Source organism: Vicugna pacos, unplaced genomic scaffold (genome assembly GCF_048564905.1).
Source record: "Vicugna pacos unplaced genomic scaffold, VicPac4 scaffold_16, whole genome shotgun sequence".
Taxonomy (NCBI): Eukaryota; Metazoa; Chordata; class Mammalia; order Artiodactyla; family Camelidae; genus Vicugna; species Vicugna pacos.
In genome coordinates, this window is record NW_027328737.1 from 2,093,216 (window position 1) to 2,113,295 (window position 20,080).

General features: G+C 32.9%; 1 pseudogene; it reads right to left on the bottom strand.

The window, feature by feature from the left end:
• Positions 1 to 467: 467 nt before the first annotated feature.
• Positions 468 to 2,332, bottom strand: LOC140692716 (heat shock transcription factor, Y-linked-like; annotated as a pseudogene).
• Between the last annotated feature and the right edge of the window lie 17,748 nt (positions 2,333 to 20,080).

The following is a 20,080-nucleotide window of genomic DNA, read 5'->3' on the forward strand; positions in this document are numbered from 1 at the left end:
AAAATATAGTGCAGACTCTTGAGTGGAGAAAAATAAAGCAACATTTGGAATGCTTAGAAAACAGCACAAGGAAGACCATAGATAAAGTTCCTTGTTAAATTTTACCACATGCTGAATGTACCATCTGAGACTATATCATGTGACTTTTATTATACCAGAGATGACATAATAAAGACCATGATCCCTGGGCCGGTTCCTGCATTTTCATCCTGTTCCAACATAACCTAACTTAACACATTTAATACTTTTCAGGATGAACCAGAAACCACTAAGTAATTTTCCCTCTCTCCATGTTTTAGTCTTTTTCCAAATTCTTCCATTTTCTCTTCTTCCTCACAGAAATTATTTAAATTTACACTCATGTTGTTCCATCAAATGATCATATCAAACAAATATCTCTTTTTTTCTTTAAATGGTAACTTAGTATCACTTTTAACTCTTATCTCTATTTAAATAAATAAGGATAATAAAGTACAATTCTATGTTTATTGTTCAAATAAGAAAATTGCAGATATTTGTCAAAATTTGCAAACATCAATTTTAATCTTTGTTATCATGCATAACCTGGTAGTCCTCTGGTAGTTCAGTTGTAATTAGGATGACGTTCATAAACTGAAGATGTCTGATGAGTTGGCCTTGAAATAGAAGTAGCTGATGTATCAGCTATCACTGGCACTGGAAACCGTGGGTTACTCACAGGTTGAAGTTTACAAAAACGACCTTCATTGGCAGATATGTTGTGATATCTATTTGGAAAATAAGAAGGCTCCACCATCAGTCCAAAATAATTGCTCTGTAAGGGGGACAAAATGCTGTATTGAGAAGTAGAAGTTGTAGTTGTAATGAAGTTCACAACACGGCCATTTGCTTCAGTGTAGCTGCTTTGAGAGTGCCCGTGGACAGTGGTCAACTGATTTAAAATAGCTAGTTGTTCCACTGCAATATTTTCTGGTGGTCTAACTGACGTTGATGATGGAGGAGAAAAATCACCTCTGAGCGGGGTAGTTTTATCACAAATTATGTGGCCAATAGAGGGCTTTCTTATTAGAGGCATGTTTAAATCTGCAGAAGGTAAAAATGCACTTTCTCCACTAGTGTCAGCCACAAAATCAGAATTATTTTTATCAACATTACTTCCTCCTTTAAAGTGCTTCTTGTTGAAATCTCGAGCCAATAAAGACACCAGAGAGGCATTTTTAATCCCAACTCTTCTTTTTATTCTCACTAAAAGCTGAGGACAGCCTCGTTTAAAATTTGGATTATGGTAGAACTGCAGCTACAACCAAAGGAGAAAGGTTTTAGTAATATTTTAAACCAAAATACATAACTACAATAAGCCTTAACTTTAAAACCTCAGATTTCATGTTTAGTATGCAAAGATAATATCATCAAAATATGAACATTGCTGATGATATTTTGAAGTTCCTTATTTGGAAAATACACATGTAAATAGTATAGTCATCAAATTAAAGAATTTAGTGTTTGCAGTAACGGTGAATGCCACTTTTGAAAAGCAGCTTTCATACCTTCACTTAGATTTCTGATAAGATTCATAGCTGCTAGCAAACTTTCTCATAGTCTTGAAGAGTTAAGTCACTGTCCTCATTTTTAGAAAAAATAAAGAATTTTAGCATTTGTAGTTTTATACTATTTTCAAAATCTAGCTTTACATTTATATTACCATAGATTGATTTACAAAATAAAATTTTATACATAAGTTACCAAGTCATAACTAAAATTTGTGTATACCTTGCTTAAAACAGAGGCTTCTTTTTCTTCTGCCAGAAAGTCAACTAGACAAGCAGATCTTTGACATTTCTGCCGCACTTTACTAAACCTATAAAGGTTAAGCTGTCTAACTAAACTTTTCATACTTCCAGTTTCAAATATTCTGAAAGGGGCCTTTCTTTCCAAAACTTCCTTCTTAAAGACATCTTCATCAATAACTATGGAAGTTCCATTATCATCCCACCAGATGGATTTAAATTGGTCACTCCCAGCCATTTTCCAGAGTTTTCTTGGAAATGTCAGAGAACGAAAATCATTATCTTCATCTGGTTCCAAGACACAATCTGTGTAACATGGTCATATCAGAATTTTTCAGACAAAGTCTGAAAAGCATTTTCTTCAATCATACACCTCAAGTCCAAGTCCCCAGAGAATGTTTGATCACACGATAGAGATCTACCGGGGTTTCCTGAATCAGTTGGTCCATCTTTAGGAGGCACATCTTGAATTTCTGAAGAAATATGTGTCATCTCAAATAACATTTCCTACAGCTACTTTTCTAATCTGCATGATTTTGAGCAGTGCAGCTTCAAATGCTGCTTAAGCAGGCCTGCACAGTTAAACTGATAGGCCATCAACATGGTTCTCAACCTGAGTGGCTGTGACATCACAAAAAGACTGGTCTCTTAGCAACCCAAGTGTAACAATCAGCCAGTGTTTCCTTCTCATTAATCCGGTTAAAATGAAATATATAGGATATTTATTTTTATACTGTGATGTGCAAATATTTTCCCGAGAATATCTTTTTAAACAATTTAACTTTGGGGTGTATGAGATAAAACAATCTCATTCCTTTTGTACCCAAATTTATACAACATTGGTGAACAGAGTATAAATATGCACAAAGTAAATAAAATAATTTTAAAATATTGGAATTTAAAGTGAAATTTGTGTAAAATTTTTACAGAATGGTTATAACAATTTCATTATCATTTGTAATTAAAGTGAATCAAAATTTGATTTGTAAACGGAAGTAGTTATTTCTCTGTGTACTTTACAATAAGTAGCTCTATATTCAAAACATCAGCAGAATAAATATCAGTTTATTTGTTATGTTTATAAATAAATGTTAAATATTTATGAATTAAAATTAAATTAAAATAATCAATCAAATTTAAGAAATTCCAAAGGGAGGAATTTTTTTTAAATTTTATTTCAGTGCTATAAGTAAAACAAATATAATTTAATATTCTACTTTACAATTACACAAGAGAAAAATCTGATTGTACACTTACAAATGTTTATTTTTGCCATTCTTTCACTCAGAGGTTTTTAAGTCCCTAGAAGGAATAATTTTTCTTGTCATTTTTAATCCATACTCTTGTGGCTTCTGTTAAGTGTTCCAAAATGATGTTGATAAATAAAGTGATGCATAAGGTCCTGGGTTCTATAAGCAGTGACCCCATTAAGGGGCAAACAAACAAACAATCAAAAAACAAAAAAGTAACATTATATGTGGGTTAGTGTGGAAAAGACAAGGTAATGCATTTTAGGAAGCCATATGTTTTCCAGTCCTGAAACAGTTGGCATTGTTAGTATAATATGGCATTTTAAGGCAAGTGTTTGTTCACTAATTGCAAATAATAGCTATGCTCTGTATCAGTAAACTGTAGTAAGTCCAGTTCTACCAAAACTTATATTATTTATTTAGAAATAAATTCCATTAAACATAAGCCAAATTCAAATTATTGATAAAATTTTAAAATAAATAAATGTACACTCAAGCTACAATGTAAATTTTTCCTTCAGTATGTGTATATTCCATTCTAAATAAATATTATCAACCTGAATTCATTGCATATTATAAGAATTATAAACTATAGTTAAGTATGATTTAGCCCTGATTCATAAATATTATTTAACATACACAAATCAATAAATGTGATACCATCCCTTAAAAAACAGAGAATTCAAAGGTAACAATCTCAAAATAATGTAGGAAAATTATTGACAGAACTGATCTTAACTTTTGTATACAAAAAATTCTTAACAAATTCTCTCTAGATAGAATATAACTAAAGATAAAAATAGCCATATATGAAAAACCCATGACTTTCATCAAGTTCAATATTAACATACAGGAAAGTTTTCCTCTGGTACAGTAATACAAAAAAGTAGCTCATCCTCACAAGTCCTAAATTACACTACAAGAAGTCCTAGCCAGAAAAACTAGTCAAGAAACATTAAAAAAGACATCCAACTTGTAAACAGGCAGTACTATTTTTACAGATGACGTAATTACACATAGATGGAAAACTCCATAGACTCCTCCAGTGACTGTTAGAAATTGTCAAGAAACTTAATAAACTTGCAGAATACAAAATCAATATACAAATATCTGTTGCATTTTTATATACTAACAACAAATTATCAGAAAGAGTAATTAGGAAAACTATTGTGTGTAAACTTAAACCAAAAAGAATAAAATAGGAATAAAATAGATAAGTGAAATTAAAGATCTAAACATAGATCTATAAATTAAAGGTGCAAGAAATATAAGTAAACCAAATAAATAGAAAGATATTCTGTGCTCATAGATTGTATACAATGTGAGGAAATACTATAATCTATCTTTCGCATATTCAATCTCCCCAGCACTACTTATTAAGGAGAATGTCTTTGCTTCATTTTATACTCTTGCTTCCTTTTTCATGGGTAAATTGATCATAGGTGTGAGGGATTATATCTGGTTGCGCTATTCTCTTCAATTGATTGGTGTCTGTTTTTGATCCAATATCATGTTTTTTAAATTACTAAACCTTTAAAGGACTCTTTAACATCAGATTATTTTACACTATTAGATTTAATACTACTTTTCAAGATTATTTTGGCAAGTCATGATCTTTATGGTTACATATAAATTTTGAAAGTATTTGTTCTATTTAATGGAAAAATCTCATGGGTATTTTGACATGAATCACACTAAATGTAGATTGCCTTGTGTAGTATGTTTGTTTCAACCACATAGTTTCACATCATTAACATAAGAGATCTTTTCATTTCTTGGGAACAGATTTAATTACATTCATCAATGTCTTCTATTTTTTAATGTATAGGTTTTCATCTTATTTGTTACCTTGATTTTAGGTATTCTTTACATATGTAAATAATTATATATATTACATTTGTAAACTGGTTCCCTACACAAATATAACAGGCAGAAGGCAGTGGCAAGATATATTCAAAGTCTTGAATGAAAGAAAGCTGTAATCTAAGATAATTTATCAAGCAAGTCTATTTTTTAGAATAGAAGGAGAGATAAATAACTTCCATAAAAGTGAATACTTAAAGAATTTAGCAACAGAAATGAAATAATGAAAGATCTAGTCTAAAGAAAAAAAACAGAAATCTATAGAAAGTAGAAAGAAATAATTAGAAAGACAATAGCTGCCATGACATAAAATAGAATATACATGATGTTGTAAAACAGGACATCATAATTTTTAAGGGTCAGAGAGCGAAACAGGACAATACAGAGTATTTTCTTCTTGTTTCTCTTCTCTGTAGGAGGGGTTAGAGTTTGTATTCCTATCAGTCAAAATAAACAGATATATTAATGGGTCAATACACATACAAAAGACGGTAACCAGAAGTCAAAAGCTTACAATGAATTAATAAAGCCAAAAAGAAACCAAGATAATAAAGAAAAGTTATATAGCCACAAAAAGAAAAAGAAATGAACAAAAAGGAAATACAAAATCAACTGGGAAATGAAGTTCAATATGGAAATAAACAGCAATCTGTCAATAATTATCAAAACTGTTAATAGACTAAGTGCTTCAATCAAAAGATATTTATTGTCAGATGGGATATTATAACAAGACCCTACATTATGAAGCATACAAGGGACCCACTTTAGTAAGGGAAAACACATCAATTGAAAGTCAGAAGATGGAAAAATATATTCCATGCAAATGGACATGACAAGAAAGCAGGACTATGAGTACTGACTTCACACAAAATAGACTTTCAATGAAAGGCCATAGAGAAAGATAAACAAGGACATGATATAATAATTAAAGGAGCAAAACAAAATGAGGGTATTATACTCATTAAGATATATGCACTCAATATATGAGCACCTAAATAAGTAAAGCAAATACTAATAGATAAAAAGGGAGAAATCGGAGGGAACACAATCACAGTAGGAGACTCTAACTCCCCATTACCATGACTAGACAAGCTTTCAGACAGAATATAAATAATAGAACAAAGATACTAAAATATACGATGAAATAATTGGAGTTGGTTGATATTTTCAAAACACTACTTCTCCCCAAAGCAGAATATACATTCTTTTCTAGTGCACATGGAACATTTTCGAGGAAAGATTATGTACTCAGGTACAGAAGAGGCCTCAACAAACTTAAGAAGATAAAAATTTTTTCAAGCATCTTTTCTGAGTATAATACCATGAAAGTAGAAGTAAATCACAGAAAAACAGGGAGAAAAATTTACGGCATGTAGATTAAACAACATGGTACTAAAACAAGTAGGGGAGGTGAAGAAGTAAAATAATAAATAAAAAATATATCGAGATATATGACAAAACCCTATGCAAAGTTTATGTAATACAGATAAAGCAGGCTTTAGAGGGAAGTTCATAGTGACAAGGCCCTCTTCAAAGAAGAGCAATTTCAAATAAATAATCTAACGTTCTATAAACACTAATCATGAAAGAAGAGCAAACAAAACCAAAAGGCATCAGAAAGAGGGAAATATTTAAGGTCATGGAAGGAAGAATTGAATTAGAGTTTAAAAAATAGAAAAAATCAAACTATTTTTTGAAATAGTAAACAAAATTGACAAAACTCTGGACAGACTCATCAACAAGAATAGAGAGAGTACACAAATAACATAAGAAATGACAATGGAGAAAATACAAAGAGTACAACAAATTTGCAAAATATCATAAGGGAATAACATGAGCAACTATATGGAAACAAACTGGAAAAAAAGGAAGAGATTCAGAAGTTTCTGGAAACATTCAGCCAACCATTTTTGCATTAAGAAAATATTGACCATTTGAACAGAGAGATCACCAGAAATGGAATACAATTATCAATAAAATAAAAAATCGCTGCAAACAAAATTCAGACCCTAATAGCTTCACTGGGGAATTTGACTAATCATTCAAAGAAAAATCCATGCCACCCCTCCTCAAACTTTTCCAAAAGCTTGATGTGGAGAGAGTACTCCCAATCTCACACCATAGGGCCAACATCAAACTGATACCAAAACCAGAAAAAGACACTACACCAAAGACAACAATAGGACAATATCATTGATAAACATAGATATAAAATTCTTTATGAAATTATTAACAAACAGAATCCAACAGCATGTAAAAAGAGATTACACACCATGGTCAAGTTAGGTTCATACCAGGAACACAAGGATGGTTGAACATATGCAAATCAATCAATCAATTGTGATACACCATATCAACAAAGCAGGACAAAAAACCACATGATCATCTCAGTAGATACAGAAAAAGCATTTCATAATATTTAACACCTATTTGCAATAAAAGTTCTTATCACAGTGGGCATAGAGGGACCATATCTCAACATTATGAAAGCTATTTATGACCAACATATAGCCAGCAAAAATCTCAATGGTGAAAAACTGAAACCCTTCCCAAAAATCCTGAGACAAGACAAGGTTGCCCATTCTCACAATTTCAATTCAATATAGTCTCAGAAGTCCTAGCCACAAAGATCAGGCAAGAAAAAGAAATAAAATGATTCAGACTGGAAAAGAAGAGGTAAATTTGCCACGATACACAGACATGACACTATATAAAGAAAACTGTAAAAGCTTCACTAATAAGTACTTAGGCTAAAAAAGGAACTGGGCAAGGTACCCAGAGTAATGTACAGAAACTAATAGCATTTCTTTACACTACCATTCAATCAACAGGAAAACAAATATAGAAACAACCGCTTTTATAACTGCACCCAAAACTACTAAATGCTTAAGAATAAATCTAACCAAGGAGGTGAATATCTTATACAGGGACAACTAGAAAACATTGATTGAGGAAATAAAAAAAATTTGAAGAATTGAAAAGATACCCAATGGACATGTAACGGAAGAAACAAAATTGTTAAAATGGCCATACTGCCCAAGGCAATCAACAGACTTATTGTGATTTCCTATCGAATTATGAAAACATTTCTTTTTAGGACTGAACCAAATGATCCTAAGACTTACACAGAGTACTAAAAAATCCATAATTTCCAAAGCAATATTCAAAATAAAGTAAGAGGCTGGAGGAATAAACCACCAGGTCTCCATACACTTTTGCAGAGATACAATAATCAAAATGACAAGATATTGGTACAGAAAGAGGCATATGGAAAAATGGAACAGAATACAGGGCCTAGGAATAAATCTACAGACATATGTTGAATGAATCATTGACAGAGTAGCCAAGAATATTACAGAGAAAAGACCATCTCTTCACCAAATGCTGTTGGGAAAACTGGATAGCAGCATACAGAGCAATGGAGTTAGAACACTCCTTCATTGCATACACAAGAATAAACACAAAATGGCTTGAAGACTTCAATGTACGGGAAGACACAGTAAATCTCCTAGAAGAAAACAAAGGCAAAACACTCTGAGGTAAATCTCAGCAATGATCTCCTAGAACAGCATACCCAGGTAATGGATGTAAGTGCAAAATTAATAAATGGAACCTAATTAAACATAAGTTTTTGGACAGCAAAGGAGATCATAAACAAAGCAAACTGACAACTTACAGGACTAAAGAAAACATTTAGAATTGATGCAACTGACAAAGTCTTAATTTCCAAAATATAAAGACTTTTTACAACCTAATAATAATAATAAAAAACAAGAAACCCAATCTGAAAATGGGCAGAAGCCCTAAACAAGCAATTCTCAAATAGACACATACAAATGCCACACAGATATATGAAAAAAAAATTCTCACTATCATTATTATAGAAAGGCAATTTAAAACTATGATGAAGCATCACCTCACAATAGTCACAATGGCCATCATTCAAAAATCCACAAACAATAAATACTGGGGAAGCTGTGGAGAATGTGAACCGTCATACACTGATAGAAGGAATGTAGTTTGGTGCAGTCATTGTGGAATACAGGATGGGGATTCCTCAAAAGAATAAAAATTGACAATATACATTCCAGCAATCCCACTTCTGGGTATATATCAAAGGGAACAGTAATTCAAAAAGACACCTGCACCCTGATGTTCTTAGCAGTGCTATATATAACAGCCATGACATGGAAGCAACCTAATGGTCCAACAACTGATGACAGTATTCAGAAATTATGCCATATTTACACAATGGAGTAATATTCTGCAATAGAAAATGATAAAACAATGACATTTGCAGCAAAATGGATGTCCCCATAAAGTGACGTTCTAATTGAAGTAAACCAGAAGGAGAAAGAAAAATAATACATGACATAACATATGTGTAATATTAAAAAAAATTTCGATGAGAACACAATGATTTCATGTACAAAATTTAAGCACACTCACAGACCTAATAAAAGATTTTATGATAAATGCGGAAAGGGACTTTGAGAGGATATATATGGGAGCTTTCATTTATAAAAAGTTATCCACTGTATATAAAAATAGATTTTTTCAAAATTTCTTTCGTATGACACAGGGCAGTAAGTTAAATATCGTGAAGTAAACTTTAATAGTTACACAAATGTATACATGTACGGGAACACTGTGATCTACCCCACAGATTTACACATTGTAAATGGCTGTACTTCAATGATAAATAAATGAATAAATATGTAAATAAATAAATAATATATAAATTAATAAGTAAATAAATAAATAAATAAATAAATAATATCTAAATAAAAAAATTTAGTAATAAATGAAATACAAAGATTCACACTACTTAACTTTTCACCTCAAATTCTAGGGGAAATCTGAAAGAAAAAAGATGATAATTGAATGAATGATAGTAAGGAAAATAAGAGAAACAATTGAAAATATAAAAAAAAATATACCTTAGTCTTTTTCTTTTAAACATAAAGTGGACAAAAGTTTAGGCTGATAAAGAAATTAAAGACTCAATTAAACTTAGAAATAAAAGAGAATATATTACCACTGATGTTGTAGAGATGCAAAGCATCATAAGAAATTACCACTAGACAATGATTTGAATGACTTACAACAAAAGACAAATTCCCAGTAACATATGTCTTCCAATACTGAATCAAGAAGAAATAAGAATGTTAAATAGAGCAAAAGTGTATAGGAGTAAATCAATAATCCAAACTTCCCAAACAAGAAAATATTTGCAAGACGACTTTACTGGTCTTTACTGTCATTCATTTGAAGAAAATTTCTCACCAATTCTTCCCCAAATCTTCCAAGAATTTGAAGGGTGTGAAAGATTCCAAACATGTTTTATGATGCCAGCTTTATATGCATAACAATGATAGAAAGGACATTATATGCAAAATATAGAATATTATCCCTGATGAACATATGTGCCAAAATTCTCAACAAAACACAAGCAAAATGAATTCAACAACACATTTAAATTATAATACACACACATGAGTAAAGGGATTAATCCCTGGGTTTAAGGATACTTCAAAATATTGGCATCAATAAAGGTGACATCCCACACTAATATAATGAGAAATAAAACTCACATAATCATCTCAATACGTGTGGAAAGTGCATTGTATATGATGCAACATACTTTTAAGATACTCCCATCAAATTAAATTAACCCTGTCAGTGGCACGATATCATTTACACACAAACACTGTGTGGAGAGAAACGAAGCAGTTCTCTGTTTTTGATTCTAAGAAGAAGGCTTTATATAGGACATACACAATGCCTCACATATCATTTAAGTTATAACAATGATAATAATCTTAAGCTATTTATCTCCCCATTCTACTGCAGTAAGCACAGGATGTTAAATGATCAAGGAATGTTTTAAAGTTCATCACGGAACTTCATTAAGTACGCCATCTCTTATCCAGCTGGCTGTGCCTTTCTTAGGTTGTCCTCCTCTGAGTATCTTACCCAGAATAAGATATCCATCCATTCATACTGGATACATTGAGTAGGCCATTTCTTATCCAGCCTGGATATGTGACATTCCTCACAGCTTGTTTATCAGTTCAGTCCATGGGCTTATTCTCTAGAGCCTTCAGACAGGGGCCTAAAAACCCAACATTCCTTGACCGAAAAATGGATGAAGAAAATTTGATGTATATATGCAATTAAATCAATATTTTGCATACCTATCAACAGTTTCCTTGGTGTTCCTTTTTCTCCATAATCTCACCAATATCTATTTGTTTTCTTTTTGATGAGAGCCTTCTGACAAGTGTGAAGTCTTGTCTCATTTTTGGTTTATGACTTTCCTAATAATTTATAACTCTGAACATATTTTAATGGGTCATTTAGCCAACTGTATGTTTTCTACAGAAATTTGATTCATGTCTATCTATTCAGTTCCTATGGACATTTTTTTAATTGGATTGTTTGCTCTCTTTTGTTGTTGTTGTGGGGAAAGAGTTTGCCATATATTTTGGATATTAACACTACATTGGAAAATATAACTTGCAAATATATTCTCCCATTCTGTTTGTTCAATTTTCATTTTATTGATCATTTCTTCTGCAGTGTAAATCTCTTTAGAGTGATACAATCGTATTTTGTTAGGTTTGCTTCTGCTTCCCATGCCAGAGGAGACATATGTAGAATCATATGAAGTCCAATGTCAGAGTGTACTTTTTATGTTTTACTCTAGGATTCTTTGTTTTCAGGATTTATGTTTTATATGCCCAGGAGTGGGATTGCTGGGTCATATGAAATGTCTAATTTTATTATGTAAAGGAACTTCCATACTGTTTCCAAAGTGGTTGCATCAATTTTCATTCCCACCAACAGTGTTGGAGAGTCCCATTTTCTCCACAACTACCCAATTCTTTACAGATTGTAGACATTTGAATGACAGCCCTTCTCAATAGTGTGAGGTAAAACATTATTTTATATTTGTCTTACATTTTTATAATGATTAGAAATGTGAGCATGTTATTTTTCCTGTTTGTCATCTGTGTGTCTTCTTTAGAGAATTGTCTTCTGCTCATTTTCTGGCTGAGTTGTTTGTAGACTTTTGAAATGGAGTTGTATGAACAATGTGTGTATTTTAGAAATTAGCCTCTTTTTGATTGCATTGTTTCCTAATATTTTCCCTCATACGGAAATTCATCTTTTCATTTTGTTTATTTTGCTGTGTAGAAGCATTTAAATTTAATTAGGATTTTTGTTTATTTTGTTTTTATTATTTTCAGCTTGGGAGAATGACATAAGAAAATTTTGCTACAATTTATGTCTTGTTTTGTTTATGTTAGTTTCCAGGATTTTTATTGTGTCATGTATTATATTCACATATTTAAAGCATTTTGAGTTTATTTTTGTACAGTGTGAGGGAGTGTTCTAATTTCATTGATTTACATGTAGCTATCTAGCTTTCTCAACATCACTTGCTGAAGACTGTATTTTAGACATTGTATATTTTTGTTTCCTTTGTCATAGTTTAGTTAACCATAGGTGTGATGTTTTATTTCTGCCTCTGTGTTACATTACAGTGATATAGATGTTTGGTTGTTTTCCAGGATTTTGCGGTTTTGATTTAGGTATTTTTGTACTATAGTCTGAAATCTGGGATGGTTATAGGTTATGCCTCCAACTTAGTACTTTTTCCTCAGTGTTTCTTTTACAGTTCTGGTTCTTTTGCAATTCCATACAAATCATAGTACTGTTTTTAGTTCTGTGGAAAGTATCATGTAGCTCGATTTGAATCAATTTATATCTGTAGACATCCTTTGTAGTATGTATATTTTAAAATTATTAATTCCTCTAAACTAAGACCTTGAGATTTTTTTCCATTTCTTGACATTATCTTCAGATTTCTTTATCAGTGTCCTATTCATTTTATTATGTTTTTTTTTCATAGGTTTTTCATTTTTTGATCTGATTTCTTATGGATCTTTTAAAATTATGGATTATTTCATTGTTTGTGTAAAAAATGTGACAGTTTTTGTATATTAATCATGAATCATGCTACTTTGCTAAATGTCTTTATTAGATTTAGTTGTTTTGGTTTGGAGAATCTTTAGAGATCACTATATAGATTATCATGTCATCTAAAATAATAACAGTTTTACTTCATTCAATCCAACTTGAATAACATTTTTTCTTGTCCGATTACTGTTACTAGAACTTCCCATACTGTGTTTAATAAAACTGGTGAAAGTGGGCATCCTTGTCTTATTCCTTAATTTGGCTTTCAGGTTTTCACTTTTGCATATTATGTTGTCTGTGGTCCTGTAATTAACGACTTTAAATATGTTGAAGTATATTTCCTGAATCCTACTTTGCTAAGAGGTTTCTGCCATTGTTGCTTTTGTTGTTGTGTTTGTTGTTGTTGCTGTTGTTGCTGTCTTAATGAATAAATGTTGAATTTTACGAAATGCTTTTAATGGATTTATTGGGATGACTATGTCATTTTCTCTTTTCCTTTTGTTAATGTGGTGCCTCAAACTGATTGATTTGTGTATGTTGAACCTCTCTTGTGACCCTGCAATGAATCCAAGTTGATCATGGTGTATGATATATTTTAGGTATTGCTGGATTTAGTTTGCTAATAATATTTTGTAGAATTTTTGCTTGTAAATCTATCAAATATAATGGCTTGAAATTCCCTTTGCCAGTACTTTTTTTGTTGGTTTTGCTATCAGGGTGATGAAAGCTTCATAGAATTAATTTGGGAGTTTCCCACATCTTCACTATGTTTGAATAGTTTGAAGAGTATAAGTTCTGCTTTGTGTAATTTTACAGTTCTCCACGGGAGCTGTTTATATCTGCACTTTTATTCAACAGTTTTTTTAAATGCAGATTCTATCTTTCTTCTAGCAAACAGTTTTTTCAAATAATTTGTTTCTCCTTATCTCTGTGTCTTTCTAGACATTTGTTTATTTCTTCTAATTTGTCCAGTTTATTGGCATGTAAGTGTTGACAAAATGATCCTTTTGTATATCTGAGGTAACAATATTTATTTCTCTTCTTTTCTTTCTTAATTTTTTTCTTTGGAGCATCTACCTTTTCTTCATGATGCACTTGGCTAGAGGTTTATTGAATTGCTTATCTCAAAAAGAAAAAAAAAACAAAATCTTTGGTTTTATTACTCTTTAGCATAGATTTTTTTCTCTATAATTTATATTTAAACCTCTAATATTTAGGATAATGTTTTTTCTGTTTTTTCAATTTTTTTAATTGATTTACAGTCATTTTAAAAATTTGTCTCCAATTCCAGCGTAGAGCACAATTTTTAAGTTACAGTGACCATATATACATTTTTTGTCCCATTTTTTGCCTTTCAGCTGCCATAAGATCTTTTATAAAATTCTCTATGTTATACAGTAGAATCCTGTTTTATCTATTCTACAATTTTGGCCTCCCAGTCTATCTCTCCCAACCCCCCATCACATGGCAACCAAAACTTTATATTCTATGAATGTGGGTCTATTTCTCTTTTGTATTTGTCCTCTTTTTGTTTTGTTTTATTTTGTTTTTAGATTCCACTGATAAGCCATCTCTTATGGTATTTTTCTTTCTCTTTCTGGCTTACTTCACTTAGACTGACTTTCTCCAGGAGCATCCATGTTGCTGAAAATTGCATTATGTTGTCAGTTTATATGGCTGACTAGTATTCCATTGTATAAATATACCACCTCTTCTTTATCCAGTCAACTGTCGATGGACATTTAGGCTGTTTCAATGTCTTGGCTATTGTAAATAGTGCTGGCTATGAACATTGGTGTGCAGGTGTCATCCTGAAGTAGGGTTCGTTCTGGATATATGCCCAGGAACGGGATTCCTGGGTCATGTGTTAAGTCTATTCCTAGGCTTTTGAGGAATTTCCATCTTGTCTTCAACAGTGGCTACACCCAATTGCATTGCCACCAGCAGTGAAGGACAGTTCCCTTTTCTCCACAGCCACTCTAACATTTTTCATTTGTGGATTTTTGAATGATGGCCATTCTGACTGGTGTAAGGTGATACCTCACTGTAGTTTTGATTTTCATTTCTCTGATTATAAGTGATATTGAGCATTTTGTGATGTGCCTATTGATCATTTGTATGTCTTCCTAGGAGAATCGCTTGTTTAGATTTTCTCCCCATTTTTGGATTGTGTTCTTCATTTTCTCTTATTCAGTTGGATGAGCTGCTTATATACTTTGAAGATCAAGCCTTTGTCTGTTTCATATGCAAATTATTTTCCCATTCCGTATGTTGACTTTTTGTTTTACTTCCGGTTTCTGTACTGTGCAGAAGCTTGTAAGTTTCATTAGGTCTCATTTGTTTTTTCTTGCTTTTATTTCTTCTGTGAGAAAATTTTCGAGAATTGTCAGTTAATATTTTGCCTATATTTTCCTCAAGGAGTTTTATTGTATCTTGAAGTATGTTTAAGTCTTTGATCCATTCTTATTATATTTTTGTGTGTGGTGTTCTAGCTTTATTGGGAGTGCTCTAGCTTCATTGATTTACATGCTGCTTTCCAGTTTTCACAACACCAGTTGCTGAAGTGTCTGTCTCAAATCCATTGTATTTCCTTGCCACCTTTGTCGAAGATTAATTGACCAAAAGTTTGTGAGTTTATTTCTGGTCTCTCTATTCTGTTCCATTGGCCTATATGTATGTTTTCCTATCGATTCAGTGCTGTCATGTTGACTGTAGCTCTATATTATTATCTGAATCATTAGCATAAAGAAATGTCACTGATTTTTGAATCTTAATCTTGTAACCTGCTACCTTGCTGAATACTTTGATCAGCTTTAGTAGTTTTTGTCCGGATCTTGCAGGGTTTTCTATATATAGTAACATATTACCTGCATATAGTAAGACTTTTACCTCTTCCTTTCAAATTTGCATCCCTTTTACTTCTCTCTCTTGTTTGATGGCTGTTTCTAGGTATTCCAAGTCTATCTTGAGTTGGAGTGGAGATAGTGTGCATCCTTGTCTTGTCCCAGATTTTAGTGGGAAGGTTTAAATTTCCTCACAATTGATTACTATGCTAGCTGTAGGTTAGTTATCTATAGCTTTCATGATGCTTAGTTATGTTCCCTCTATGCCCACTTTGGTGAGAGATTTTATCATACGTGGGTGTTGAATTTTATCAAATGCTTTTCCTGCATCTATTGAGATGACCATGTTGCTTTGGTCCTTTCTCTTGTTGATGTGCTGTATTACATTTTTTGACTTGTATACGTTGAACTACCCCTGTGTCCCAGGCATAATCTCTACTTGGTCATGAAGTATAATCTTTTTTCTGTGTTTGGATTCTATTTGCTAGTATTTTGGTGAGGATTTTGGCTTCTGTGTTCATCAGTGATATCGGCCTATGATTCTCTTGTTTGGTAGTGTCTTTGCCTGGTTGTGGTTTCAGGGTGATTGTGGCTTCATAGAATGACTGGGAGTATTCCTTCCTTTTCAATCTTCTGGAAGAGTTTAAGAAGCACTGGTATGAGTTCTTCTTTGTATGTTTTGTAGAATTCCTCATTGCATCAGTCTGGTTCTGGACTGTTATTTGTAGGGAGGTTTTATATTGCTTTTTTGATTTAATTTCTGGTGCTCTGCTTGTTCAAGGGGTAAGTTTCTTCTTGATTCATCCTTGGTGGACAGTATGTGTCCAGAAAATTGTCCGTTTCCTGTAGGTTATCGAGGTAGTTTCCATAAACTTTTCATAATATTCTCATATGATATTCTTTACTTTTATTTTATTTGTTGTAATTTCTCCTTTCTCCTATCTTATTTTGCTAATTTTTGCTCTCTCTCTTTTCTTCTTTTTGAGTTTGGACAGAGGATGTTCGGTTTTCCTTACTTTTATAAAAAACCAGCTTTTGGATTGGTGATATTTTTCCTATGGTTTTGTCAATCTCTATTATATTTATTTCCTCACCAATATTTATGATTTCCTTCCTTCTGCTGCCTTTTGTTGTTTTTTGTTCTTCTTTTTCTAGTTTATTCTGCTGGTGGGTTCAATTGTTTATTTGTGATTGTTCTTCTTTTATGAGGAAAGCCTTTATTGCTGTAAACTCCCCTCTCAGCACTGCTTTGCATGTGTCCCATAAATTTTCTTTGGTTTTGCTTTCATGTTCTTTTGTCTCAAGGAACTTTTCCATTTCAGCTTTGATTTCTTCCTTGACGCATTTGTTTTTCAATAACATATTGTTTAATCTCCATGTTTTACTTTTGTTCTCCTTTGTTTCTCTGTTGTTGATGTCTAGCTTCATGGTTGTGTGGTCGGTAAAGATGCTTGAGGTAATTTCTATCTTCTTAAAATTGCTGAGATTTCTTTTGTTCCCACCTATATCGTGAAATCTGGTAAATGTCCCATGTGCACTTGGAAAGAATGTATATACTATATTTTTGGGGTGCAATGCTCTGAAAATATCCACCAAGTGTAATATTTCTATTGTATTATTTAACTTCTCTTTTGCCTAATTTATTTTCTGTCTGGATGATCTGTCCAGTTATGTTAATGCTGCGATGAAATCTCCAACTATGATTAGGTTCCCATCACTATCCCCCTTTATATCTGTTAGTAATTACTTTATGTACTTAGGTGCTCCTCTATTTGCTGCATATGTACTAACAAGTGTTCTATCCTCATCTTTTATCACTCCTTCAATCATTATAAAGTGTTCTTTATCTTTCTTTATGGTCTTTGTTTTAAAGACTGTTTTGTCAGAAATCAGTACTGCGACTCCTGTCTTTTTGGCTTTTCCATTTGTATGAAATACCTTTTCCATCCTTTCTCTCTCAATGTATATGTGTCCTTCTCCCTGAAGTGGATCTCTTGTAGGCAGCATATTGAAAGTTCTTGTTTTATTATCCACCCTGCCACTCTATGACTTTGACTGGAGCATTTAGTCCATTAACATTTATAATAATCGATGATATGTTTGCATTTATTGCCAATTTGACCTTATCTTTGCAGTTGATTTGGTATTTCCTCTTTGTTCATTTCATCTTCCTTTTATGGTTTGGTCATTTTCCTTTGAAATATCATGGAATTTATTTAGTTTTAGTGACACCCTGATAAGTTTTTGTCTTGTTGTTACCCTTTTATATAAGTCTTTTAGACCATTATTATAACTGTTTTTATTAAACTGATAGTAACATGATCTCAAAACCGTCCTACCGATAACAAAAATTTTTAAAAAGAAAGACCAAAAAAAAATTCTCTATTTTCCTGCCTCCTTCTCCCTCTTTCAATGATTTGTATGTCTTTTTTTAAATTTTGTGTTTATTTTATTTATAATTCATGAGTTATCACCTTTCCAGCTGTGAGATTCTCATTTCTGTATCATCCTGCTACTTTTCTTTTTAGAGTAGACATTTAAATATTTCTTTTAGTATGGGTACAGTGTTACTAAACCCTTGTAGCATTTTGTTGTCTGTGAAAACATTTATGTCTCTTTCTACAATAAAGCATAGCCTTTCTGGTTAAATTATCCTAGGGTATATCATTTTTTTTCATTCAATACTCTGAATATATCTTGCCACTTCCTTATGTCCTGTAGTATTTGTGTAGTGAAATCAGCTGGGAGCCTTATGGGGATTCCCTTGTAACTCACTCTTTGCTTTTCCCTTTCTTCCCTCAGGATCATTTCTTTATCCTTGACTCTGGCCATTTAATTATATGTCTTGGTGTGGATGTATTAGTGTTCTCCCTGTTTGGGACACTCTGAGCTTCCTGTACATCAATATTTGATTCCTTATATATGTTTGGGAAGTTCTCAGTCATGATTTCTTCAAACACCTTTGCAATCCCCTTTGAACGTTCCTCCCCTTCTGGAACTTCTATCATGCCAAGTTTGGCATGTTTTATATTATCACATAGGTCCCTTATGCTTTTTTCATTTGTTTCTCGTTGTTCCTCTTGTAGCTCTTCTGAATGGGTGCTTTCTTTTGTACTGTCTTCTAAGTCACTAATTCATTCCTCTGCATTATCTAGTCAACTTTGCGACACATTTAGATTTTTCCTTATCTCAGTCAACGAGTTTACCTATTCTACTCAGCTCTTCTTTATAGATTTCATTTCATTTTTGACATATTTTATATCTCTAAACACTATCTTTTATTTCCTTCAGTAATTTGATCACTCCTTTTTAAGAATCTTGATCAAGTAAGCTATCAATGTCTATTTCACTGATCATCCTTTCAGGGGATTTCTCTTGTTCTTTTAATTGTGAATGGCTTCTCTGCTTCTTCATCTTGCTCCTACCTCTCTGGCACTGTGGTTTATGGAGTAAGAGATATCTAATGTGGTCCTAAGGGAGTTCCTCTACCTAGTGTCTATGTAGTAATACAACTTAGAAAAGAGAAAAAAGAGAGAGAGAGACAAGGAATTTTAAAAAGGGGAAATAAATTTTTGAAGACATTGTATAATGCATAATAGAAGAGCAAGTTGAAGCAGGGTGATGAAAAGTAATAATAATAAAAATATTTTTAAATGTTTCAAAGGGTGAAAATAGGGGTATGTATAATTTCCAAAGAAGTGAAAATTTTAGGGTAACAGAAAATGGAACAGGTAAAAACAGATTAAAACAACGAGGTGGTCTGTGTCCTCCTGGAGACTGTGTTCATTTAATGTAAAGTCTTTCTGTATTCATCCTATTTTGGAAGCTCATCTTCCTGTTTTCAGAGGCCCTCCACTGGAGCCCTCAACTGTGCCGCTCCCAGTGCTTGTCGGCAAGCAGATCGCTCCTACCCCAAACACTGCGTCCGAAGCAGATCTCTTTACTTTGGGCTGGCTTGTCACTGCCCCGCCTGATGCTGCAGTGAGATGTTGCAGGCTGACCAGGCAGGAGTGGGCATCACGCCCTCTCCTAGCACCATGGTCAGGGGCTGCATTGCAGCAGAAAAGCTTGGGGGCCACACGCCCCCTCAGGTTGCCAGTCACTCTGCTGCTCTGTGCCATTCTACGGTCCGCCTCGTGTTTGCACACCAGAAGTGGGATCAGGGAAGACTGAGGAACATCCGTGTCCCTGGTCTGGCCCAAAACCCAGCTCCTTGTTTGCCTTGGTGAAGCAAGTTCTCTGAGGAACCAGGACAGAAAGATCCTAACTGTCTCAGGCTGTGGAGAAGTCTTCGTCAGGACGTTCAGGCTGTTAAGTACTTAATAATGAATGCAGATATTGCCCCTGCTGCTGCCTGGGTGTAAAGCACCAG